This window comes from Vombatus ursinus, unplaced genomic scaffold (genome assembly GCF_900497805.2).
Source record: "Vombatus ursinus unplaced genomic scaffold, bare-nosed wombat genome assembly UNPS02013930.1, whole genome shotgun sequence".
Taxonomy (NCBI): Eukaryota; Metazoa; Chordata; class Mammalia; order Diprotodontia; family Vombatidae; genus Vombatus; species Vombatus ursinus.
In genome coordinates, this window is record NW_020953708.1 from 230,972 (window position 1) to 258,389 (window position 27,418).

Sequence of the window (27,418 nt, forward strand, 5' to 3'; positions counted from 1 at the left end):
ATTTTGATGATGTAATATTACATCATATAATCATATAGTATTGTAAACAAGTCATTCCACGTGCATGTGTCTGCTGATGCAGGGACTTCCCAATAATGCATGACATGCTCACCTGTCAACACTTGCTTGTTAAGACCTGTCAGTGGACTTGACCACTGATTAGTTATAACTTGCATTTTGTGTGTTTATTTGGAAAATAATGTCATTACTATGACTGTAACTCTGTTATACAACAGATGAAATGTGTATAAATGGTTTTTCAAACCTCTTCTCTCCTCATGCTTCCACTGCCCCCTTATTTTTATTCAACACCCCTCACTTGCACTAGAGGCTACTACTGGGCCCCTGGATTGTTTCAGCACCCCCCCCCCCACGAGGTAGTATTGCCCACTTTGGGAACTATGAAGAGAGCAGGCTTGCCCTCTCCCCTTACAAACGCAAATATTTGGGAAAGTTTTTTTTGAAAGTGCATTTATAATATAGGCATGTTCTAAGCGATGATTTCTGGTTGTAACTATGCAGTTATACTTGGAACAGTCTGTACTGAAGTTACATCTTGTACCACCTTAGTCTTCACAGATTCTAGCCTTGATTTATTTTTGCTTTAAAAAGGTTAATATACAATATGTTAAAAAGTTTTGCATCAAGATGAATTTTAAGTTGTATCTGAGAAGGGGAAATAGGAGAATGTTGACTAAAATCTTTTGTGTAATTTTTTTGTAGGAGACCTGATAAATTTTTATTTGCTAATTTATTGCAACTATATGAGTGTTGATAACTATATCTATTCCTAAGCATGATGTATGAGACTTGTTATGTGAGGTAAAATCTCATGAGACTACAATCTGATATTATTCTGAGTTTTGATTCTAGGTATGCTTGTCTGAAGTCACTAGTCAAATGCTAGCAGCTCAATGAGAATGTGGTCTGTGATGGACGGCTATGTGATGACTGATTTTGATAGACTTAGCTCTTCTCAGCAATTCAAGGATCTAAGACAACTCCAAAAGACTTTTGATGGAAAATGCTATCCACATCCAGAGACAGAACTATGGAATCTGAATGCAAATGGAAGCATACTATTTGTTTTTGTTGTTGTTTCTCCTTTCTCATGCTTCCTCCATTAGTTCTAATTCTTCTTTTTACATCAAAACTAATGTGAAAATATATTTAATATGAATGTATAAGCACAGCCTATATCAGATTGCATGCCATCTTGGGGAGGGGGAGAAAATTTAAAACTCAAAGTCTTATGGAAGTGAATGTTGAAAACTAAAAATCAATAATTATATTAAAATAATAAACAATATGTATCTGTCTCTGAGACAACGGCTGGGGGGGAAGAAAGGGAGATCGACCTTGGGAAGGCTAAGGTAGAACATTCTTGACTCAGTTTCCTATAGAAGAACTCTTCCCACCTGTTAATTCAGAGCCTGCCTGTAGTATTGTTACACACTTTGCTGTTCATACAATTCTTACCTGAAATCAAATGGAACTAAGGATGCTATATCCTGGCATACATGTGTTGAGTCATTCTGCAACCTTCAGCTTAGGCTTGGAGTACCACTATTGATGCTGTTACCCTTTTTCCTTTCCTACCAAATCTCTTTAACCAAAGGCAAGTAAAATTGTGATTTTTATGATGAATCCTGTTGTTATCTAAGTATATGTGTATTTGGGCTTGTCATCTGCTTGTTACTTTCATACATTTACGTATACGACAAGGTCCTTAAATTTTTCAAAATATTGTGACAATTAAACAATAGTGCAACAGTTTGTTGGGCCAAAATATTAATCTATTAATTAGTAAGATTAAGTCAGAAGCATTTTTTGTTTTTAAAGAAAAGAATTTCAGGGCAATCAGTTATCTTCATGGAGAGTAACACAGGCTATCTTGTGTCAAAGGGAAAGTTAATTTTACTTATGTTTATTATTTAATTTGGGATTACCATCTGTGTGTGGATGTGGAGCATGTCCTCAAGTGTGAACATGTGTTACCATAGACAATTCATTTGATGAGCAGTTTGCTGTATACAATTTGAAATTAGTTAGTATATTTACACATCCTATCCCAGGACTTTTTGCTATAATTAAGAGTACAGCTTACAACTTTTAGTTGCAAAATGCATCTGTGTACTGGAAGTCTTCTATTTACATAAGGTCTAGATTTTTATCTGTCTATTCCTCCTAAGGGGGTAACTGAATTGGAACTAACTGAAATTCTAAGAGGAAAAAAAAAATCTGAATCGACAAGGTTGGAGTTTTAAATGCAGTAAAAAAATTGAACAAAAAAATTTGAGAAAGCAACAAGTATATATACACACACACACATATATATGCATATATAATTTAAGAGGTTTTAAGAATTCTGCCTTCTATAGTATTTTATGTATTTAGCTTTTGATTTTTTACTTTGTCTTTGAATTTCTTAAATATATCAACGTAACAATTTGTTACCTTACACCGTAGAAGGTAAATGATAGTGCAGTCAAGTGCTAACTTTGACAAGCACTCTTAGCCCTAGCTTATATGTCTACTTTGGCAAATATTAAATCTTTAACCAGCAGAACTCATTTTCAAATTTTTAAAAAAGATTCTTCAGCCTCTTGATGGCAATGTTTATATCAGTTAAAGAATTTAGAAAAAAAGAAACAGCAAGGGGTAATTAAGAATTGGAATTCTCTGAAACCTCAAGTGAACTAGGGGTTCTTAATTTAATATTACCACAACCACAAGGTTTGAGAAGTAGTTTGTGGAGAAGTAATAGCAAAGAGGGCTTAGTAAAATGTATTGAGATTTGTTTTGTGAAAGATTTTAGCAGGAATACCAAAGAATCTACAAGTGATAGTGAATCAGAGAAGCAAGTATGTCGAAGAGAAACCCTCTTCAAAGTTGCTCTGAGAAATGAGATCTTTTTCAGTATGTCCAAGACAAGATGTTTCCACAGAACCAGACAGATACATGGGACATCTGAGATCCAAGATGAAACATGCTGATAAAATAGACACTGAGAGTAATTATGATGGAATACTACAATGCTGTCAGAAATGATGAGCAGGTTGATTTTAGAAAAACATGCAGATTTGCATAAAATAATATAGTGAAATGAGAACTAAGAGAACAATGGACATAGTAACAGCAATATTGTTTGAGAAATAATGGTGAACAACAAAGCTATTGTGAGTATTATAAATATTCAAATCAATTACCAAGGACCTATGAAGGAAGATGCCATCCACCTCCAAAGAAAGAAATGATAAACAAAAGTATGCATGGTATGGTTTTAACATATACATACACACATATGTGAATGTCTGTGAGTGTAATGGTGGCCTTCTCTAGTGCAAGGTGGGGAGGGAGGAAAGGAAATAGTTTGGAACTTAAAAAAGAGAGCAGGTTACCGGATATAAGAAGACTTGATATTAGTTAATGTTGTTGATCATTACTGTATTACTTTGGCTTTACTTATACTGTCTGTTTTGCTGAGTTTTCTTACTTGCCTTGAGATATGTAAATCTCCCTACTAAATCCAGTCTGTGGTTTTAGAAATTCCTATCAGAGCGTGTCATGATTAATCCATCTTGTTATTCTTTCTCAACTTTGATTATTTCCTGTATTAAAGCCTGTTCTGAACTTCCATTGGAAAGGTTTGTGTTGATGCACCTACTGTTGATAATGAGTGTTAAAGATCTCATTGGATTAGCTTATAGATAAGAAAAGTACAAGGGATATTCATTTCTCATTGATCAAAGGGGAAACTGAAGATTGAATTGATCTGCATCATTTTCCTGTTCATTTTATTTGCAATTTATTGCATTTGCCCTGTAAGTACTTAAGTCATGGTTCTCTATCTCTGAATTTAGTTCAGAATCTAGTGGGCCTGTAATGGGCCAAGTTTCAAAATCCAGCTCTCTTGCTTACTTATTCTTGCCTCAAGGAATTAGCTGACCTTCCAGAAAGCACATGAACACAGAAGAATCAGGTATAGTATCTTTACACCATCAATATATCCTCCAAGGATGTTTGGTTTGCTGTCCTATATCTGTGCCACTATCTTGCACTGGACTCAAATAATACACACTCCTGAGACTTGGAGGGGGGAGGGTGTCATTGCTAGCCCCCATGACTAAACTTCCAATCAATCATGTTGTTCCCCATATTTCAGTTATTATTCTTTTTTTTTAATGGTAATTTTTATTTTTTTTTCAACATTTACTTCCACAAGATTTTGAGTTCCAAATTTTCACCCCATCTCGCCCCTCCCCCCACCCCAAGATGGCATACATTCTAAATATCCCTTCCCCTAGTCTGCCTTTCCTTCTATCTCTCCCCTCCTTCTCTGATCCCCTTCCCCTTCAATTTCCCTATAAGGCAGGATGGATTTCTGTACCCCATTTCCTGCATTTCTAATTGCCCAGTTGCATGTGAAAACATTTTTTTTAAACATGTGTTTTTAAAACTTTGGGTTCCAAATTTTCTCCCTTCCTCCCTCCCCACCCACCCTCATTGTAAAGGCAAGCGACTGTTATCTATGTGCAGTTATGCAAAACACTTCCATAGTAGACATGTTGTGAAAAACTCACTCTATTTCCCTTAATCCTATCCCACCCACCCATTTATTCTCTTCTTTCTTTTGACCCTGTCCCTCCTCAGAAGTATTTGCTTCTGATTACTCTCTTTCCCAATCTGCCCTCCTCTCTATCATTCCCCTACTCTCTTGTCCCCTTCCCCCCCTATTTTCCTGTAGGGTAAGACAGATTTCCACTCCCAATTGAGTGTGTATGTTATTCCCTCCTTAAGTCAAATCCTATGAGAATAAGATTCATTCATTCCCTCTCACCTTCCCCTTTCCCCTCCACTGTAAGAGCCTTTTCGCTTCTGTTTTTTTTTTTTTTTTTTTTGTGGGATAATTTACCCCGTTCTACCTCTCCTTTTTCCTTCTCCTAGTATGTTCCTCTCTCACCCCTTAATTTTATTCTCCAGATATGACCCCTTCATTTTCAACTCACCCTATGCCCTCTATCTATATCTATATATACATACATATAATTTTTTCCCCTCCAACTACCCTAATACTGACAAAGGTCTCATGAGTTACAAATATCATCTTTCCATGCAGGAATGTAAACAGTTCAACCTTAATAAGTCTTTTATGATTTTCTCTTTCCTGTTTACCTCTTCATGTTCCACTTGAGTCTTGTATTTGAAAATCAAATTTTCTATTCAGCTCTGGTCTTTTCATCAAGAATGCTTGAAAGTCCTCTATTTCACTGAATTATCATTTCTTCCCCTGCAGGATTACACTCAGTTTTGCTGGGTAGGTGACTCTTGGTTGTAATCCTATCTCCTTTGCTCTCCAGAATATCATATTCCATGCCCTGCGGTCCCTTAATGTAGAAGCAGCTAAATCATGTTATCCTGATTGTGTTTCCACAATACTTGAATTGTTTCTTTCTGGCTGCTTGTAATATTTTCTCCTTGACCTGGGAACTCTGGAATTTGGCTACAAGATTCCTAGGAGTTTTCCTTTGGGGATCTCTTTCAGGAGGAGACTGGTGGATTCTTTCCAATTCTATTTTGCCCTCTGGTTCTAAAATATCAGGGCAGTTTTCCTTGATAATTTCTTGAAAGATGATGTCTAGGCTCTTTTTTTGATCACGGCTTTCAGATAGTCCAATAATTTGTAAATGGTCTCTCCTGGATCTATTTTCCAGGTCAGTTGTTTTTCCAATGAGATATTTCACATTGTTTTCTAATTTTTCATTCTTTTGGATTTGTTTTACAGTGTCTTGATTTCTCATAAAGTCACTAGCTTCCAATTGCTCTATTCTAATTTTTAAGGAAGTATTTTCTTCAGTAATCTTTTGGATTTCCTTTTCCATTTGGCCAATTTTGCTTTTTAGGGCATTCTTCTCCTCATTGGCTTTTTGGACCTCTTTTGCCATTTGGGTTAGGCTATTTTTTAAGGTGTTATTTTCTTTAGTATTTTTGGGGGTCTCCTTTAGCAAGTTGTTGACTTGTTTTTCATGATTTTCTTGCATCACTCTCAGTTTTTCTTCTACTTCTCTTATTTGCTTCTCAAAATCCCTTTTGAACTCTTCCAAGGCCTGGGACTGATTCATATTTTTCTTGGAGGCTTTGGGTGTAGGAGCTTTGACTTTGTTGTCTTCTTCTGGTTGTATGTTTTGATCTTCTTTGTCACCAAAGTAAGATAATATAGTCTGACTCTTTTTGCGCTGCTTACTCATGATCCCGGCCAATTACTTGAGTTTTAAACTCTTTGTTAGGGTAAAAGTCTGCTTCCAATGTGAAGAGTGTACTGTCCCAAGCTTTGGGGGTTTGTACAGCTGTTTTCAGAGGTACTTCTAGGGACCCGTGTACATTTTCAGTTCTTCCAAGGTGGTATGATAAGGGGTGAGGTGTTTTCTCTCCACCGCCACAACAAGCTCCACCACACCAGCATTCCTCGTAGCCTCAGGACCACCCCTCAGAACTGTGACCCAGATCCAAGCACGGGCAAAGCAAGAGATTCCTGCCTCAGCACTGGCAAAGAAATCCCTGCAGTGCCCCTCTGATCAGCCACTCGATTCCCCCTCAGTCTGTGGGCCGGAAGCTCAGGAAAAAGCCACAGCCCTGGGCCATGCTCAAGACTTATGGCTGAGACCTAGCTCCTCTCTCACTGCAGTCACAGACTTTTCCCACTGACCTTCTAAGTTGTCTTTGGCGTTCAGGGGTTGAGAAGTCTGGAAACTGCCACAGCTGGCCACGATTCAGTCGTCTGAGGCCTGCTCCAGGGTTGCTGTGGCCTGTGCACCCACACCAAACTGCGCTCCTCTCCCTGCCTGGCGCGATATACCTTTCTGATCAACCATCCAGGCTGTCTTTGGCAGGAAATTTGTTTCACTCTGTCTTTTTGTGGGTTCCGCTGCTTTAGAATTTGTTTAGAGCCATTTTTTTAGGTATTTGGAAGGCTGTGGGAGAGAGCTCGAGACAGTCACTGCTTTCCCTCCGCCATCTTCCAGTTCTGTTATTCTTAGTCCCATGTTGTCACCTACCCTGTTCTGTACTCCTCAAAACGTATAAAAGGGGAATTATCCCTTTGCTTCTGGTCTTTGGCATAAGTGGAGGCAAGCCATTGACCTACTTATTGACAAGAAGCATGCCCCTGATAATAAATGTTATCTAGCTTGGGGAAATTCCTGTTTAACTTCTTGTTAAATTTCTCTCTCGACAGATGTAAGGTCTTCCCACACTCCTTACATTCATGAGGAATCTCTCCAATATGAATTCTGTGATGGATATAAAGTAGTGTCCTCAGTCTAAAGGCTTTCCCACATGCATTACACTCTTAAGGTTTCTCTCTAGCATGAATTCTTTGATGTTGAGCAAGATGTGTCCTCAGTTTGAAGGTCTTCCCACATCCATTACATTCATAAGGTCTCTCTCTAGTATGAATGCTCTGATGTTGAGTAAGTTGTGTCCTCTGTTTGAAGGACTTCCCACATTCATTACATTCATAAGGTCTCTCTCCAGTATGAATTCTTTGATGTACAATAAGTTCTGAATTGTAGTGGCAAGCCTTCCCACACTCCTTACATTCATGAGGAATCTCTCCAGTATGAATCCCCTGATGTACAGTAAATTGCGACTTCCTCCAGAAGGCCTTCCCACATTCACAACATTTAAAAGGTTTCTCTCCAGTGTGAATTCTTTGATGTTTAATAAGTTCTGAGTTGTAGAGGAAAGCCTTCCCACACTCCTTACATTCATGAGGAATCTTTCCAGCATGAATTCTCTGATGGACATGAAGTTGTGTTCTCTGTCTAAAGGACTTCCCACATGCATTACACCCATAAGGTTTCTCTCCAGTATGAATTCTTTGATGCTCAGTAAGTTTTGCCTTCCTCCTGAAGGCCCTTGCACATTCACTACATTCATAAGGTTTCTCTCCTGTGTGAATTCTCTGATGCACAGTAAGCTGTCTCTTACTCTTGAAGGCCTTCCTACATTCACTACATTCATAAGGTTTCTCACCAGTATGAATTCTCTGATGCTCAGTAAAATATGTCTTCCTCCTGAAGGCCTTCCCACATTCACTGCATACATAACGTCTCACTCCAGTATGAATGCTCTGATGTACAATAAGCTGGGGCTTCCTCCTGAAGGCTTTCCCACATTCACTGCATTCATAACGCTTCTCTTCAGTGTGAATTCTTTGATGTCGAATAAGTCTTGAGTTGTAGTGGAAAGCCTTCCCACACTCCTTACATTTATAAAGAATCTCTCCAGTATGAATTCTCTGATGCATAGTAAGATATTCCTTCATCCTAAATGCCTTCCCACATTCACTACATTCATAAGGTTTTTCTCCAGTATGAATCCTCTGATGTCCAGTAAGTTGTGACTTCCTCCTGAAGGCCTTTCCACATTCACTACATTCATAAGGTTTCTCTCCAGTATGAATTCTTTGATGTTTAATACGATCTGAGTTCCAGTGGAAGGCCTTCCCACACTCCTCACATTCATAAAGAATCTTTCCAGTATGAATTCTCTGATGTACAGTAAGTTGTTTCTTATTCCTGAGGGCCTTCCCACACACACTACATTCATAAGGTTTCTCTCCAGGAAATTCTTCCCTCCCTGAAAAGAAGAATAAAGAGTTGATTAACCTTGCCTTTCTTCCCTTTCCCAATATTCCTACTTGCTCAAAGCTTTTAGAGCTATTCTCTTGTCTTCTTATTTGAGAAGGCTAGTTTCACTGGTCTTTCACTAAGGATCACAGTTTATATTATGTGAAAGTGTGATGGCGGCAGCTAGGTGATGCAGTGGATAGAGCTCCTGCCTTGGAGTCAGGAGAACCTGAATTCAAATCCGGCCTCAGACACATGATACTTACTAGCTGTGTGATCCTAGGCAAGTCACTTAACCCCAACTGCCTCAGCAAAACAAACAAACAAAAAAAAGAAAGTGTGAAGACTCAAAGTTTAACATATGTAAATGAATTGACTTGGGATGAAATTACCTGGAGGGATGAATAAGCCCTTACATGACTGTAAATGGCTGACATTTGAATAAAATAAGAAAATGAAAGACTATCCATAAAAAGAAGATGAACTTGAGAGCTTGCCAATATGTCCTTGTCATCTGAGGTTAAAAATAGGAAGGGAAAAACTGACCATAAAGAAAGTGGAGAATCAATGAGTTTAGAGTGAGAAGAAGAGATAGAAACATAAAGTAAACAGAATAAAGAAGAAATATGAGAAAAAGGCGTTATATCAGACAATCGTTGCCAGAAACTCCTGCTAAAAATCCAACAATGTCTACATTGTAAGGAATTGATTCGAAATTCTAAGAGTAAGATCCAATTCCAAAAAGGTAAATGATCAAGCCATACCAGGTCTTTTTCACAAGAGAAATTATTAATAATTACCTGAAACATTACTCAAACTCTGATAATCAAAGAACTAAAACTGAAGACAATTTAGAGTTATCACCAAATAGCAATCAGATCAGCAAAGAGACTTTAACAAAATTTTGCAGTTATGTTGAAAGGTACTTATGACATAAAGTGAAAGGAAAATTAGGTTATGATTAAATATTTTAAAAAGAAAGAGCAGTAAAGCAACATTATCATAAAAACAATACAGAAGAAAATATTAGAAGTTGACACAAAAGCAAAATGCGCAATTAATATTTAAGTAATGTGCTTATTTTAAGAGGGAAGACAAATTGATGAAAGTGAGGTAGGAGAATGCCTGCTTATGATAATCTTCAATGAATAGAAGAGAAATATGTCTCCTGTAACTGAGGCAACAACATTCTTTGAGAGTGGAGGTACATGTGAGTAAAGACATTCATAAAGAAGTAACTTTTTATCCACATCCAAAGAAAGAACTTTGCAGATCAAAGCAAACTATTTGCTATTTTTTTTTCTGTTTTGTTTTGTTTCTTCTTTCTGGTGGTTCCTCCTATTGGTTCTAATTCTTCCTTACAACATGACTAATGTGAAAACACATTTAATAGGAATGTATATGTATAGCCTATATCAGATTGTACACCACCTTGGGGAGGGAAGGGGAGAAAAATTTAAAACTCAAAAGCTTATGGAAGTGATTATTGATAAATCAAAATGAATTAATTAAAAAAGGCAACTTTTGACTTAAAATATTAAGTTTTAAAGTCATAGCTCTCTTTTAGAGAGGCCTAAGAAGCTTTAATACAACCACCTTGTTCAATATTTTTACAAGAGCTTTGATCTAAAATGGCCAACAGAGCAGTATTTGCAATGATCCATCTCCTTGGTTTTTATGTAGTCACCTGGACAGCTGCTTCTTAGAATATCTGGTTCTTGCATCCAAGTTGCTTCGTTTCTTTCCAACTGGTAGATCACATCAGGTTTGGAAACTCCAAATCCTGTTCATTGAAAATGAAAATGTGATAGGGACAGTCATCTCAAAATTCCATCATAGAACTGACAGATGAAGTACTCCTCGCAACTCTTAGTAGAAAGGTAGGGGAACAAGGGTGCAGAATGTATCTGATACCATCAAGGGCACTGTCTTTGTTAGCTAATTTTGTCTGAGTTTTTTTTTTCAACCAGGAAGGGTTCAATGGGCTAACTGGAGGGAGAGTTAGTTTTTTTTTTTTTTTAAATTTAGGTGAGAGGGAAAGAGGAAAAGTGACATTTTTTAAAAAGCATCCTCATATTATAATTTAATAAAAGAATTTAAAACTAGTTCAGGTTCTCTTTGGGGAAAAAAGTAGACATGCTAGTACTATTCTAAGTATAGGACAAGGGATCATTGAAGGATATTATGAGGATATTCTGGGGAAACTGGTTATAGAATAGGACTTAATATTCAATTTAAAGCAACAGAGGGGGAAGACACATTCTCAAGGATAATTAAAAAAATCAAGAAGTCAGTTGGCAGGAATACTAAGCAAAGACTCTTTCCTTGAGAAATAGCAGAAGTACTTTCTCTTGGCTACTAAAGGATTAGGGATACCTTCCTTTTGTATGTCAAAGAATAATTCTTAAAATCTTGAAAGTCTCTATAGTATATATCAACACTCTAAAGGGGAAGCTGTTCTTACCCAAACAGACCAAATTCTTATAGTTCTCTAGCATCACATCTCTGTACAACTTTTTCTGAGATGGGTTCAAATGTACCCACTCCTCCCTGGTGAATTCCACAGCCACATCCTTGAATGTCACTGATTCCTGAAACATCAAAAATATGTACCAAGGTATAGCTCTAACTGTTATGAAGTTTGAAGTTATGAAGTAAACTCCTTGCCTATAGGGGTTCTTTCATTTATTTATTTGTAACCCAGTACAGTGCCTGATGCATAGCAGGCACTTTAAGAATTCCTCTCATTAGACTGCAAGTTCCTTGAGGGCAGGAGCTATTTTTTGCCTCTCTTTGTATCCTCAGCACTTAGCACAGTGCCTGGCATACAGGTGCTTAATTAGTATTTAGGATTGTTAATGGATCCAAAGACAATCAATTTTAAATGTGTGTTTGTTTTTTGTAAGGTTCACCTAGGGCTCCCATTCTACCCTCAGAGCCAAAGTTGGAGAATGCCAAAATTCTTTTCTACTTGCTGAAATAAAACAATGACAATGAAATAACTGAGGATCACTATCATTTAGCCCTAAGTCTTCTCTTACAGGATAAACATCCACAGTGCCTTCAACCAAATCAGCCTGATCTCCTCAGCACTAAGGCAGCAGTCTTCCCCTCCTCATCCAATTGCTGTGCCTCTTCAAATGCGGTGCTCTGAAATGAACGCAATTGTGTTCAATGCTTCTGGAACCATAACCACAAAGGTGAGCACGAGGAACTGCCATCTCCTATCTGCAACACTATGTAAAAATTTTTTATACCTGAAAGGGGAGTTAAAGGATCCTGACTTTCCAGTTCATATACTTAGAGCTAGAAGAGACTTTAAAATTCAACTTTCTCATTTTACAAATTAGGGAAGTGAGACTCAGAGAGGAAAAGTAACTTGCATAAGGCTAAAAGGGGATTAAACTGCAGATCTGTATTTTGAACTGAGAGAAATTAACATTATAACATTATATTAATAATTCATTATTAATAACAAACCACTCTTTCCCCTTAATTTTCTATAAAGGCCCAACTCCTGTTAAAGTCTGTCAGTCTCTGAAGGGCATGGCTGATTGACGGATTGCTCCTAGCCCTCAATGAACATGATTTGCAGCAGGACATCACCCAAATAGGAGACCTAATTTCTGTTTAGAGTATAAACAAAATCCAGTCTGGGCAAGTCCTTAACATCAGGGAAAGGAAGCCCTGTCCTTGATCTCCTCTATTAGAGTTTAGAGTGATCTAGCTTGTGAAGGAGCAAACCAGTCAGAGTGGGCTTCCCCTGCCCAGACTGTTGTAGGCTGCTGAGTATCACGATCAAGCTATGTTCTCAGCAGGAGGAGCTGAAGACTTTTAGCCCTCCTCCTCATTGAATGTCTACCAATCAAGGGTGATTTCCACTTGTAAGGGGAATTCCCTTTCAGAAGGGATTTAAGGCATTTCAGGGTCTCCTTTATGCTCTGTGATTATGGAGAGAAACTACTGACCATCAATTTATTGTTTGCTTGCTCGCCTAATTAATACATTGACTGTTAATTACCCAGAAACTCTGCCATTTGGAGTTCTCATTTGTCTCAGAGCCCAGGTTCTTCTAAATCCAAATCCAGAGCTATTTTCATTGTATCATGTTGCCATATTCTTTCTTTATAATTAGACCAAGGCCACAACTGAGTTTATACACAAAAACATTCAAAAGAGAGTTTTTTGGGGGTAGTCCAAGAATTGGAAACAAACTGAATTCTCACTGCCAGCCATTACTGAGTTCATTCTAAGAAAAATAAACAAAATTAGGCTGCATGTGCATGTTTATTTCTCTCAAAGCTTGGGGAACATGTGTATGGAGATACGTGTGGGAGCTCACTGTGGAAAATGAGCCCAAAGATGGACAAAGGGGCTCTTCAGAGTAATTCCCTCTCACCCCTCCTTCCCTCCCTCCCTTCCTTGCTCAGGTTGCCTGTGTCAGCCAAAAATATAGTCTCCATAACATGTGTTAACCACAACATGAGAAAGGAATTTCTTAATTGGATAGATTGTAAATACAGTAAGATAAGAGAATGTCAAAGTGTCAATTGAAATAACAGATCCAGGATGTCTGTGTTTCTTATATCATTAACAGGACTATATATAGCATAACATATATCTATAAAATACCAAGATAAGAAGAAGTCCCACTATTCAAGATAGTGTCCAGTTCAAGGTGTCCTGCTCTGGACAGTCATAAATAGAAGAAGACTTCTCATCAGCTTCATCTGGCCTTGTAGTTGCTGACACAGAAAGTAACATTTTGGGTTCACTCAGAGAGCAAAGTATGTCTGTTATGCCACAGCATACAAGGCATTATGGTGGGTTAAGCTCAGAGTGGGCCAAGATGTCTCTCCTGATTGTCCAATCCAGGTTGGAGGCCTTTCTCAGGTCTTGGGGGTTCAAAATGGTTTGGGGAAGGGTTCACATCACCAATAAAGAATGACTGCCAAAAAACAGCATATGAATACAATAGACTTATTATACAGTAAGCAATGACAAATGTGAGGAATTCAAAAAAGCAAGGAAAAATGTATATTAACTGATGCGGTGTGAAATAAGCAGAGCCAACAGAACCTTATACACAAAAAAATATAATTAAAAAAAGATGCTGAACTCTGAGAAGTTGAGTAAAATGTTAGCACTTCTCAGAAGACAGAGACCACAATACCAGGTATTTTTGTGTAACTGGGTTTCTTTGGTATAAAGGAGGATAAAATTTGGAGGGTGAGGAAGAAGATTTTTTCAAGAAATGACTGTGGTGAAATAGCAAAAACCATTATAGAAAAAATAAAATAGCTTTTTTAACTGCTCCCGAGCCGCTCATTTACCAATGCATTCTAGGAAAGTGTCGGAGCTCAAGTCACTGGCCTAGCTTTTGCAGAGTCTACCCACCTTTCTGAAGCTTGGCACATGTCCCCTTTTCCAGTTCTGTGGCACCCCTTCCATTTTCCAAGATTTTTCAGGGATACATGATAGTGGCTAAGCAATCAAACACCTTATATACCCCTATCAGAATAGCTAATTCCTGTTTATCTCCTATTTTGGGTATCTACTTCTTATTGTCAACTTTTGGGCTCTCACCCCCATCCCTAAACATGGCTCTCCCTATCCTCTGATCTCTTCCTTACCTCCAAACTAGGTTTTCAAATCTTTATCACTAGAATTGTTTCTTTCGGGGCTGCTTTGTCTCTCTACTACTTTTTTTTTTTTACACTATTCTATTTCTTTTTTTTTATTAATCCTCCATTAATGGTACTTAAAAACATTTTTATTATCATGATTCATTATGCTTCAAGTCAATCAGCTATTAACAATTATAGTTGAGTCTCTCAACACAAGCCTTCTGACATACAGCCTGGTGTTCTTTTCTTTATACTCTGCTGCTGTTTACTCTCTAATTCAATTTACTTTAACACAGCACTTCCCCCAAAAAGCACTTGTCTTAAATCCCTCTTATACATTAGATAAAAAGGTCTGACACTATCAGGGTATCCGAAAAGAGGACCACCCACAACAAAAAAGATTCTTCTCATTCTTCCTCCTCCAGTCCCAGGAAGAGGGGCCACTCTTACAAAAAAATCTATTTTCTAGTACACACACCCCAAAAACAAGGAAAATAAAGAAAAAAAAATTAAAAGTATACTTCAGTCTATATTCAGAGTTTATCAATTCTCTCTCTGGAGAAGGATAGCATATTTTTTCACTGGTCCTTTGACATTGTCTTGGATCATTAATCAGAGTAGCTAAGTCTTTCAGTTTATCATCATTACAATATTACTGTTACTGTGTACCATTTTCTCTTAGTTCTGTTCCCTTCATTTTGCATGAGCTCATTTAAGTCCTCCCAGGTTTTACTGAATTCACCCCTTTGTAAATTCTTAATGCACAATAGTATTCCATTACCATCGTATATGCCACATCTTGTTCAGCCATTCCCCAATTGATGAGCATCCTTAAATTTCCAATTCTTTGCCACTAGAAAAGAGCCGGGGGGAGTGGGAAGGGGGGCAGGCAGAGTCAAAATGGCAGAGAAAAGGCAGGCACTTGGCTGAACTCTCCCAATTTCCCCTCCAAACAACTTTAAATCACACCTCAAAATGAATTCTGGAGTAGCAGACCCCACAAAAGGATGGGATAAAACAATTTTTCAGTCAAAGATAATTTAGGACTACAGAAAAGGTCTGTCTCACTCTGGTAAAAGGGAAGTGGAACCTAGCACAGGTAGTGTCTGAGCAAGCCAGTGGGAGGACACTAAGTCCCAGGACTGATCAGAAACTAAGGCTCATGGCCCTAGCACAGCAGGCCACCCCTGGCCCCAACACAAGTAGCTTGGGAGAGTGCCCTCTGTAGCCCAACAGCACAGCTCAACTTTAAAAGTCAAGGCATAGTCTGGAAAATGAGTAAAAACAAAACAAAACAAACAAACAAACAAACAAAAATCCTTGACCACAGAAAGCTATTGTGGCAACAGGGAAAATTAAAACAACAACTCAGAAGAGGACAATAATGTCAAAATTCCTACATGTGAAGCCTCAAGGAGAAATATAGATTAGTCTCAGGTCCAAAAAGAACTCCTGGAAGAGATCAAAAAAGGTTTTTAAAATCAAATAAGAGAAATAGAAGAAAAATTGGGAAAAGAAATGAGTTATGCAAGAGAATCACGAAAAGAGAGTCAATAGCTTGAAAAAGGAAGCACAAAAAATGAAAAAAGATGTATAAAAATCCACTGAAGAAAACAACTCAAAAAGTAGAATTGATCAAATGGAAAAGTAAGTACAAAAGCTCACTGAGGAAAATAATTCCTTAAAAATTAGAATTGGGCATGTAGAAGCTAATGACTTCATGAGACATCAAGAATCAATCAAATAAAATCAAGGAAATGTGAAATATCTCATTGGAAAAACAACTGACCTGGAAAACAGATCCAAGAGAGATAATTTCAGAATTACTGGACTATCTGAAAGCCATGATCAAAAAACGAACCAGGAAAGCATCTTTTAAGAAATTATCAAGGAAAACTGCCCTGACATCCTAGAACCACACGGCAAAATAGAAATTGAAACAATCTACTGATTACTCCCTGAAAGAGATCCCAAAATGAAAACTCCCAGGAATATTTTACAAATTCTAGAACTCTCAGGTCAAGGACAAAATATTGCAAGTGGCCAAAAAGAAACAAGTTAAATATCATAGAGCCATGGTCAGGAGTACACAGGACCTAGTAGCTGCTGTATTAAAGGATCAGAGGGCTTAGAATATGACATTCCAGAAGGCAAAGGGGCTTGGATTACAACCAAGAATCAACTACCTGGCAAAACTGAGAATAAACCTTCACAAGAAAAAAATGGACATTCAATGAAATAGAGGATTTTCAAACAATCCTGAAGAAAAGACCAGAGCTAAACAGAAAATTTAATTTTCAAATACAAGACTCAAGAGAAACACAAAAAGGTAAAAAAGAAAGAGAAAACATAAGTGATTCAACTATTTATATCCCTACAGGGGAAGATGACACTTGTGACTCTTAATAAGTATATCACTAGTGGGCAGTTAGAAGGAGTATATACATAGACAGAGGGTGTGGGTATAAGTTTACTTTGATGGAATGATATAAAAAAAGTGTAAGAAGTAGATTTCACTGGGAAAAGAGAGAAGAGAGAGGCAGAATGAAGTAAATTATCTCACATGAAGAGGTGCGAAAAACCTATTACAGTGGAGGGAAGGAAGAGAGGGAGTGAGAATCCCTTGAACTTTATTCTCATTGGATTTGGCTCAAAGAGGGAATACCATATACAAAAAGAGCTGCTATATAAATAAATAAATCCTTTTCTCTTTTCTTGGATCTCTTGGATACACTGGTATTGCTAGGCCAAAAGTTATTCCCAGTTTTATAACCTTTTAAGCACAGATCCAAATTGTTCTTCAGAATGGCTGAACTAGTTCACAACTCCACCAACAGTGCATTAGAGTCTCAATTTTTCCACATCCCTTCCAGCATTTGTCATTTTCCTTTTCTGTCATGTTAACCAATCTGACAGATGTGACTTGGTACCTCAGAGTTTTTAAAATTTGCATTTCTCTAATCAGTAGTCTTTTAGAACATTTTGTCACACGATCACTGATAGCTTTGATTTTGGCTGAAATCTTCCTGTTCCTATCCCTTGACCATTTATCAACTGGGAATGGCTCTTACTTTTACAAATTTGACTCATTTCCCTGTATATTTGAGGACTGAGGCCTTTATCAGAGAAACTAGCTGTTGAAAATTTTAGCCAGTTTCCTTTTTTCTTTCTAATTTTGGCTGCATTAGTTTTGCTTATGCAAAATGTAATGTAATCAAAATTATTCACGTTACTTTCCATGATTCTCTCTCTTATTTGGTCATAAACGCTTTCCTTATCTGTAGATCTGACAGGTACATTTTTCCATTCTCCTCTAATTTGCTTATGATATTACCCTTTTATGTCTAAATCATTTAATCATTTTTAATCTTATCCTGGAATATGCTGGTCTATGCCTCATTTCTGCCAATTGTTTTCCATTTTTCTCAGTAATTTTTGTCAAATGGGGAGTTATTAAACCAAAAGCTCAAATCCTTGGGTATATCAAACACTTGATTACTATGGTCATTTATTACTGTGTACCAAATCTATTCTATTGATCCATCAGTCTATTTCTTAGCCAGTACCAGATAGTTTTGAATATCATTGCTTAGTGATATAGTTTGAAATCTGACATTGCTAGTCACCTTTCATTTTTTTTGGTCAATTTTCTTGATATTTTTGACCTTCTGTTCTTTCAGATGGGTTTTATTAATTTAACAGCTCTATAAAATAAGTATTTGGTAATTTGACTGGTATGGCACTGAATAAATGGGTAGAATGATCATTTTTATTGCACTGGCAATACCCATGAGCAATTAATATTTCTTCAGTTTTTTAGATCCTTCTTTGTTTGTTTGGAAAGTGTTTTGTAACTGTGTTCATATAATCCCTGGGTTTATATAGGATTTGATCCCTTGGGAAAGAGACTCGTAAGTATTTTATATTATCTACAGTCATTTCAAATAGAATTTCTCTTTCTGCAGTGTTTTGTTGGTAGTATGTTAAAATACTGATGATTTATGTGGATTTACTTTAAAACTGCAACTCTGCTAAAGTTCGTCATTGTTTCACCTCATTGATTCTCTAGGATTTTCTAGGGCTACTATCAAATCATCCGAAAAGAACGATAGTTTTGTTTCCTCATTGCTTATTTTTATTCCTTCAATTTCTATTTCTTGTCTTCTTGCTATAACTAGCATTTCTAGTACACCATTAATAACAGTGGTGACAATGGGCATTCTTGCTTCACCTCTGATCTTACCGAGAAGGTTCAAGTTTACCATAGATAATACTTACTCTTGGTTTTAGAAAATTACTACTTATCATTTTAAGAAAGGCTCCATTTATTCTTATGCTTTCCAGTGTTTTTAAAAGGAAAGGTGCCTTATTTTGTCAAAAGTATTTTCTGTATCTATTGAGAAAATCATATGATTTTTGTTGTTTTTGTTATTGATATAGTCACAGACTACTTTCTTAATCATTATCATCTCCTATATACAATTTAATTAATGATTAGAAACTCAGATCCAGGTTCTAGAACAGTTATGGCCTAAAGCAATGGGTGCCAGTGTTTCCCGAATAACTCTTTACTTCAAGTAACTACAGATGTAATCTGCTTTGCTCTTATGTCAATCCTTACAATGCCTCAGGTTATTCATATCACTTGGCATATAGCTATCCTGCTAAGAGGAGCTTTTTTCTTATTCTTTTCTTTTGTTTCATCCATTATAGAACTTAAAAACAAAGAATTCCATATTTATGCAAAGCCTGATAAAATAATTCTCAATAATGATTCTATTGATTACAAAATTCAGGCTGAAATCCTCAAACTAATGAACATAAATATCTTGAAAGCATACAAGGGTAAAAGGTGCAAGTCTAAAGACCCTGGGGACCCCAAACTGAATAAATGAGGTAAAGATTACCATCATATTAATATAATTCTAAGAAGTATGTACTAGGCCCCAATTATTCCAAACTTCATCAAGCTTTTCATAATTGTTGTGAGTTGTTACAATATCATAGCTAAGAGGTATCCTCTGTCCATCTTTCTCCTTGTAGGCAATTTTTTAAAAAAATTAAAAAAAAAATTTTTTTTTTTTGCTTTTTGGTGAGGCAATCAGGGTTAAGTGACATGCCCAGGGTCATACAGCTAGTAAGTGTCTAGTGTCAGAGGCCAGATTTGACCTCAGGTCCTCCAGACTCCAAGGCCAGAGCTCTATCCACTACGCCACCTAGCTGCCCTTTGCAGGCAATTTTTTAATGTTACTAGTCATAACTTATAAAACTGCCTAACACTGCTTGTTTTTCCTCTTCATTTTATGTTATAAATACCAGATACAATTTTTAGAGGGATCTCTGTGAGTCTGAGTAAAGACTGAAAGACTTTAAACATGAAATCAAGAGAGAAGGAGGGAGGAAGGGAAGCAAACAAGCATTTACTAAGCATCCATTTATCGAAAAATTTTTATCTCTAAACATTTACATCAATGAAAGACAGAAAGAGCAGCTCAATAAATTTGGCATGTAACTAATAAAAACTACAAAAAAATGAATTAAAAAACCCCAACATTAAAAATTGAACCAGAAATCCTGAAAATCAATGGAGAGTTTAAAGTAAAATTTAAAGCAAAAAAGTCAATGAACGGGGGCAGCTAGGTGGTGCAATGGATAGAGCACCAGCTCTGAAGTCAAGGGGACCTGAGTTCATATCTGGCCTCAGACCAAACACCTGACACTTACTAGCTGTGTGACCCTGGGCAAGTCACTTAACCCCAATTGCCTAAAAAAAAAAAAAGCCAATGAACTAACAAATAAAATCAAGAGCTGGTTTAATGAAAAACCAATAAAATAAACAAGTGGTTAATTTGATTTAAAAAAAGATAGAAAACCCAATTAGCAGTATCAAAAATGAAAAGGATGAATGCATTGCCAATGAAGATGATATTAAAGCCATTATGAGAAGCTATTTTGCCCTATAATATGCCAATAAAACTGACAATCTAAGTGAAATTGAAGAATTTTTACAAAAATGTAAATTGCCCAGATTAACAAAAGAGGAAATAAAAAACTTAAATAATTGTATCTTAGAAAAGTAAATTGGACAAACCATAAATGAATTAGCTAAGAAAAAAATCCCCAGGATCAGATGGATTTTCAAGTGAATTCTACCAAACTTTTAAAGAACAATTAATTCCAATACAGTATGAAAAAAATGAGTAAATGAATCCAGCCAAATTCCTTCTATCATATAAATACGATTTTGATAAAAAAACCAGAGAGAGCAGAAACAGAGAAAGAAAGCAACAAAACTAATTTCCCTAATGAATACTGAGACAAAAAATTTTATTAACAGATTACAGCTTATATATATGTATTATATATATATATATACAAACACACACACACACATATATATATGTATATATAAACAAAGATCATACATTACAACCAATGGGCATAATTGACCATGTCAATAACAAAAATCAACAAAAATCATATGTTCATTATCAACAGATGCAGAAAAAGCTTTTGAAAAAATATGTTAACAAAAAAAATCACAAGTCTATGAGACATGTGTTACAACTGGATTTATTACAAGAGAAATGAACATGTATGAGGAACTCCTATACCAAGCACAAAGAAGTTCACAATCTAGACAGAAGCTTGAATATTTATGAGTTAAAAAAGGAGGGGAAGGTTCAATAGGAGGAATAGAGGGCTATGGGAGTGCTATGAAAGGAGGAGGGGAGCAAAAAGGGAGGCGATAAGTAAGTAGAATGGCAAAAGCAGCATTCTTTTCCCTCGGGAATTTCTAGACTAGGAAGATATGAGGGTCTGCTCATCAACATGGGTCCCAGCCGTACAGTTTGCCAGCCTGATGCAGACTCACTGCTGGCTGTCTTGTAGCTGGTTTGACCTTCAAACACACACTAAGAATCCAGCTAAAGGTGCAAGAAACAAAGCTGGGCAGTAAGGGTGTGTGTTCATCTTGGACTCATTCAGGGCCTCCTGCATATCCCAGGTCCAATGTGTATGGAAAATATGGGAAATGAAGAAGACAAGTAGGCTTCAGGGCAACGAATGTAACACCCATTCCTACTAAAAACACTAGAGAGCCTAAGAATAAATGGAGCTTTTCCTAAAATGGTAAGTAATACCTATCAAAAACCAAGGGCAGATGGCAGCAAGGTGGCACAGTGGATAGAACACCGGCCCTGGAGACAGGAGAACCTGAGTTCAAATTCAGCCTCAGACATATAACACTTACTAGCTGTGTGACCCTGGGCAAGTCACTTAATCTTATTGCCTGGCCAAAAAAAAAAAAAAAAAAAAAAAAAAAGGAGAGAATTTAGGAACTCTGAAAATTTAAGCATCTTTTGCACTTTCATTTTTTTTTGCATTTTTGGGGGAGGAGGGCTAATATGGAAATGTTTTGCATTACTTCACATGTATAATAGATACCCTACTGTTTGCCTTCTCAATGGGTGGGGGAAGGATTGGAGGGAAGGGAAGAATTTGGAATTCAAAATTAGAAGAAAAAAAGTAAATGTCTGGCCTTTTTTTGTGTGGAGAGGATACACTGGTGTCTGTGGTTATATGATTCTCTGATGCCCACAATTCCTAGTGTTACAGCACAGGGCAAAGAAACCTATCCCACGGTCTCTGGCCTGAGATGCTAGTTCAGGAAAACAGCAAGTGGCACTCACCTTCCCGGGCCTGGCTGTCAGGGCAGGAGCCATTCCCTCTTCCCCCAGGCTGTCCTCCTGGGGCAGAGCAGAGGCCACCGAAGGTAGAGCTGGGGAGGAAAGGAGAAGCAGGAGAATGAGGGGTCACACTGGGGGTCTGCCCTGCTCAGACCATACATTCCCACTTCTCCACTGCGGGGAGATCAGGGACGGGGCCAGAAGGAAGCGGTCATTTCTGTCCGGGGGTGGGGGTGGGGGGGCGCTGTCTTGGGGCCAGTATCTCTTTAGAGACAAACTGGAGGACAGACAGATGACCCTTTCAGCAGGGGGAGGGCACGGGGCCGGCAGCATCAGGGAAGGCTTCCTGCAGGAGGGGTTACCCAGGAGGATGCTGGGAGGAGGAGATGAGGACACGGGAACTCGGCACCGAGGCCCAGACAGACACCAGGAGTTGCTCCCCAGAGACTGTTTGAGCAGCAGCAGCCCAGGTGACCTCTGGGCGGGGCTTGGAGTCCGGCTCCGCCTCCAGACTCCACCCCGCCAGGACCTCCGCCTCTGCCCATGGCCGCCCACAGACCCCCTACAATCCCTACAATCCCTCGGGCGGATGCTCCTCCCATTCTCCGTGTGCTCCCTAACCAGCCCCGGTGCTCCGACCCCGCCGCACCCCCGCAGCCGGCCGCAGGTTGGCTCAGGACAGAGTAGAAGAAAACTACCCCCGTAGAGTACGGAAAAGGCGAAGAGAAGGCGGGGTAGAAATGACGTCAGAGGGGAGGTTCAGCCTCGCTTTGGAAAATGCTTCCGGGGCGAACAACAAGGCCTTCTGGGAATCGTAGTGTGTGCTACAGCGACTCTAACACAATTAAATTCAGAGACTTCTCAAGGTGAAAGCAAAAAGTTACTCTTTATTACAATCTCCCGAGAAGGGGCGTCTGCTCCTCCAGTACACTACCAGCAGGAGAGAGGCGAGGCACAAAGGAGAAAGCAAGGTTATATACCATCCCTTACTCCCATTGGCTGAGAGGTGGGCTTACATTCTAGGCGCGAAATCTTTCCCATTCCCATTGGCTGGGAGGCGGGCTTACATTCTAGGCGCGAAATCTTTCCCATCCCCATTGGCTGGGAGGTGGGCTTACATTCTAGGCGCGAAATCTTTCCCATTCCCATTGACTGGGAGGCGGGCTTACATTCTAGGCGCGAAAATCTTTCTCATTCCCAAAGAACAAGGAAACAGGGTAGAGCCAATCCAAACATACATGTCCTTATTTAGTAAACCTAATGCTGACGTGGCAGTGGCAATCAGGAGGGGGTTTAGGGCCGAATTCCTATAGGTTTAGGTAATTTAAAGTTATGGCCTGTTGGTTCTCTCAGAGCCCATCTGTAGTTTGGAGAGAGTCTTTTCATCACCACCCTGAGAAGTCTTCACAGAGGTTATATCTCATTCAGTAGTCCCGAGGCTTTGGGTCTTCTGGGTCCTCTGGCCCCGGAACGCGGTTCTGCCCGCCCCCCCCCCCCCCCCCCGCCTGCCCTGGAGCCCCGCCCCCACCGCTCCTCCCCTTACCTCGCCTGGTCTTCCCAGCCCCCCCTCAGCTCATGGGAATGGGAAGAAAGTGTAAATTCCCAAAGTTTCTGCTCCATTTGGCTCACTGCTGCCATTCCTTTGAATTTATTTCCCCATTTATTTGTAGTTATTCTGTTTATGTGTATTCTATGTATAATGGTGGTCTACATACACAAACAGTTCTAACTTTACCAAAGAGGACCGTTCTGCAGAGATCCGTGTAAAGCGATTTTTATGTAATGTGAATTTAGGCATTTGGGCTGGAGTTGGGGGTGTGGAATGAGGGTTAAGAGCCTGAGTCACAAAATTAGGGTTAGAATTCAAGGTTGGTCAGGCACAAAATTTAGGGTTAGGGTCAGAGTTAAAGGCAGAGTTAGGGGTCTGTATGGTCAGGGTTAGATTGGGAGTTGAAGAGAGTCACGTTTAGGGTTAGAGTCAGAGGCATTTAAGGTTAGGCTTAGAGTCAGGCATTTAGGGTTAGGGTTGGAGACACGAATTCAGGGTTATAGTTCTCTAATCAATGGTGACTTTGAGCATTTTTTTCATATGTTTATTGATGGCTTTGATTTCTTCTTCTGAAAACCACCTGTTCACATCCCTTGACCACAATGGGAATCTTGTTCACCCTTTCATGCGTGTAACTAATTAGCTGATGAGCCGTTTGGCTATATTAGGGAAGTCATAGTTACTCCTGCAGTTTATCAGCACTTCACTGAATTTCTTCACTTTGACATTCAGAGAACTGGGTAGAAATCACATCACATCAACAATTGCTACAGGCCATGTGATGCTTTGTTTTAATTAATGTGATCTATTAATTAAATATAATTAATTAATTAATAGGCATGGAATCTTTCCCATTCCCATTGGCTGGGAGGCGGGCTTACATTCTAGGCGTGAAAATCTAATTAATTAATATAGATCATTACAGTTTACAGTAATAAACCTGATGAATATGAGAAGTAGCACTAGTAACATTAGGAACATAGTTCAACTCATCCTCAAGCACAATTGACAACTATGGAGCATACACCAGGTTTATCTGATGGCCAAGAGGAGATGTATAAGACTCTTGCATGCCACCTGCCAGGGATTAAAGTTAATACCAACGCTCTCCCAATACAATCATCCACTCAATATCCTCTGGCTCACCCAGCATAACCTCTCCCTTGCTGAAGGAGGAGATAAAACTAAATCTATTTCCCTTTGAGGCCTCTGCAGAGGTGAGAGATACTTCCTTTTCTCATGGGGGCTAAATATGGACTCTCTGTACATTATATAGGGACTCACAATCACAGCATAGTCAGCTAAGGGATTTATTGTTCAGTTATTTTTCAGTTGTGTCCGACTTTCCATGACCCCATTTGGGGTTTTCTTGGCAAAGATACTAGAGTGGTTTGCCATTTCCTTCTCTAGCTCATTTTACAGATGAGGAAACCAAGGCAAACAGGGTTAAGTAACTTGCCCAGGGTCACACAGCAAGTGAGGCCAGATTTGAACTCACAAAGATGAGTCTTTCTGACTCCAGGCCCAGCACCTAGCTGCCCTAGCTAAGAGATATTCCCACACTTTTTACAGTCACAAAGATGAATTCTCTGATGGTCATAAAGCAGTATTCTCAGTCTAAAGGCCTTCCTACATGTATTATATCAATAAGGTTTCTCTCCAAAATGAATTCTTTGATGCTGAGGAAGTTGTTTCCTCAGTCTGAATGTCTCTCTCCAATATGAATGTGCTGATGTTGAGTAAGTTCTACAGTCAGGTGGAAGGTCTTTCCACATATAGTACATTCATAAGTTTTCTCTCTAATATGAGTTTTTTTTTTTAAATAAGTTCTGACTTGGAAGGGCAAATTTTTCCATACTCCTCACATTCATAAAGAATCTCTCAAGTATGAATACTCTGATAGACAGTAATACGTGCCTTCCTCCTGAAGGCCTTCTCAACTTTACTACATTCATACAATTTCCCTCCAGAATGAGTTCTTTGATGTTGAATAAGTTCTGGGTTTTAGTTGAAAGTCTTCTCACACTCCTAGCATTCATGAAGAATCTCTTCAGTATGAATTCTCTGGCAGACATAATATCCTCAGTCTAAAAGTCTTCCCATATTCATTTCATTCATGAGGTCTTTCTCCAGCATAAATGCTCTGATGCTGAGTAAGGTGTGTCCTCTGTCCAAAGGACTTCCCATATGTGTTATACTCAAAGGTTTCTCTCCAGCATGATTTTTTTCTGATGCTCAGTAAGATGTGGCTTCCTTCTGAAGGTCTTTCCACATTCACAACATTCATAAAGTTTCACTCCAGTATGAATTCTTTGCTGTTAGATAAAACTTAAGTTACAAAGTAAGTCTTTCCCATCCTGCTTACATTCAAAAGGTCTCTCTCCAGTATGAATGCTCTTATGCACAGTAAGTTGTGTCTTAGTCCTGAAAGCCTTCCCACATTCACTACATTCATAAGATTTCTCATTAGGAAATTCTTTGCTCCCTGAAAGAAAGAATAAAGAGTTGATTAATCATGCCTTTTCTTTCCTTTCCCAAAGTTTCTCATTGCACAGTTTTAGAGCTATTCTTTTGCCTTCCCAATTGAGAAGACTAGTCTCACTGGTCTTTTACAAAGGATCACAGTTTATATTATGTGAAAATGTGATGACTGAGAGTTAACTTATGTAAATGAATTGACTCAGGATGAAATTACCTGGACAGATGAAAAGTAGAATTGGCTAAATACAGAAGGATATACAGAAAATTCACTGAAGAGAACTCCTTAAAAAGCAGAATTAACCAAATGGAAAAACAGACACAAAAATCCACCTAAGAAAAAACTCTATAAAAAGCAAAATTGGCTAAATGGAAAAGGAGGTACAAAAACTCACTTAAAAATTGGAATTGGGCAAATGGAAGCTAATGACTCTCTGAGACATCAAGAAATAATACAACAAAACCAAAGGATAAAAAAAATAGAAAAACATGAAATATCTCATCAGAAAGACAACTGACCTGGAAAATAGACCTGGGAGAGTTGATTTAAGAATTATTGGACCATCTGAAAGCCATGATCAAAAAAAGAGCCTGGACATCATCTTTCAAGAAATTATCAAGGAAAACTGCCCTGGTGTTCTAGAACCAGAGAGTAAAATAGAAATTGAAAACATCCACTGATCACTTCCTGAAAGAGATCCCAAATGAAAACTCCCAAGTAAACTCCCAAATTCCAGAGCTCTCAGATTAAGGACAAAATATTGCAAATAACCAAAATAAAAAAATAATAATTCAAATGCCATGGAGCCACAATCAGGATAATGCAAGATGTAGCAGTTTTTACAGTAAAGGATGGGAGGGCTTGGAATATGATATTCCAGAGGGCAAAAGAACTAAGATTACAAAAGTTGAGAAAGAAAGTACTCTATCAGATTCCTTTAAAGTGACAAATATTGTCCCCATTAAGGAATTCTGGGCAGTAGGACCTTGGGCTAGATTGCATCTGCAACTGGTAGTACACTGTGAAATGCTGGAGATTGGTACTACCTCCCCTACAAAGAACCTAATCAATACATAAATGCTCTTAGAATAACACCAGTTATTTGGTATGAACTTGGAATTAGGGAAACTTTAGAGAGGGAGAGAGGAAAGAAGAGAGAGAGAAAGGGAAAGAAGGAAAGGAAGATGGAAGGAAACAAACATTTATTAAGCATCTATTATGTGCCAAGCACTGTGCTAAGCACTTTAAAAATATGATTTCATTTGATCCTCAAAACCACCCTGTGAGGTATGTGCTATTATTATACATTTATGAGAAAACTGAGGCAGAAAGAGGTGAAGTGATCCGGCTGCAGTATGCCATTATATCATCTACAAAGAGTGGTAGCTTTGCATCTTCTTTGCCTGTTCTACTACCTCTCTTATTTGGCTTTTTAAATCCTTCTT

At 38.3% G+C, this 27,418-nt stretch overlaps 1 pseudogene; it reads right to left on the bottom strand.

Annotated features, from left to right (window-relative positions):
- The window catches only part of LOC114040637, a 115,098-nt pseudogene extending 92,680 nt beyond the window's left edge, over positions 1-22,418 (bottom strand).
- Positions 22,419-27,418: the final 5,000 nt, after the last annotated feature.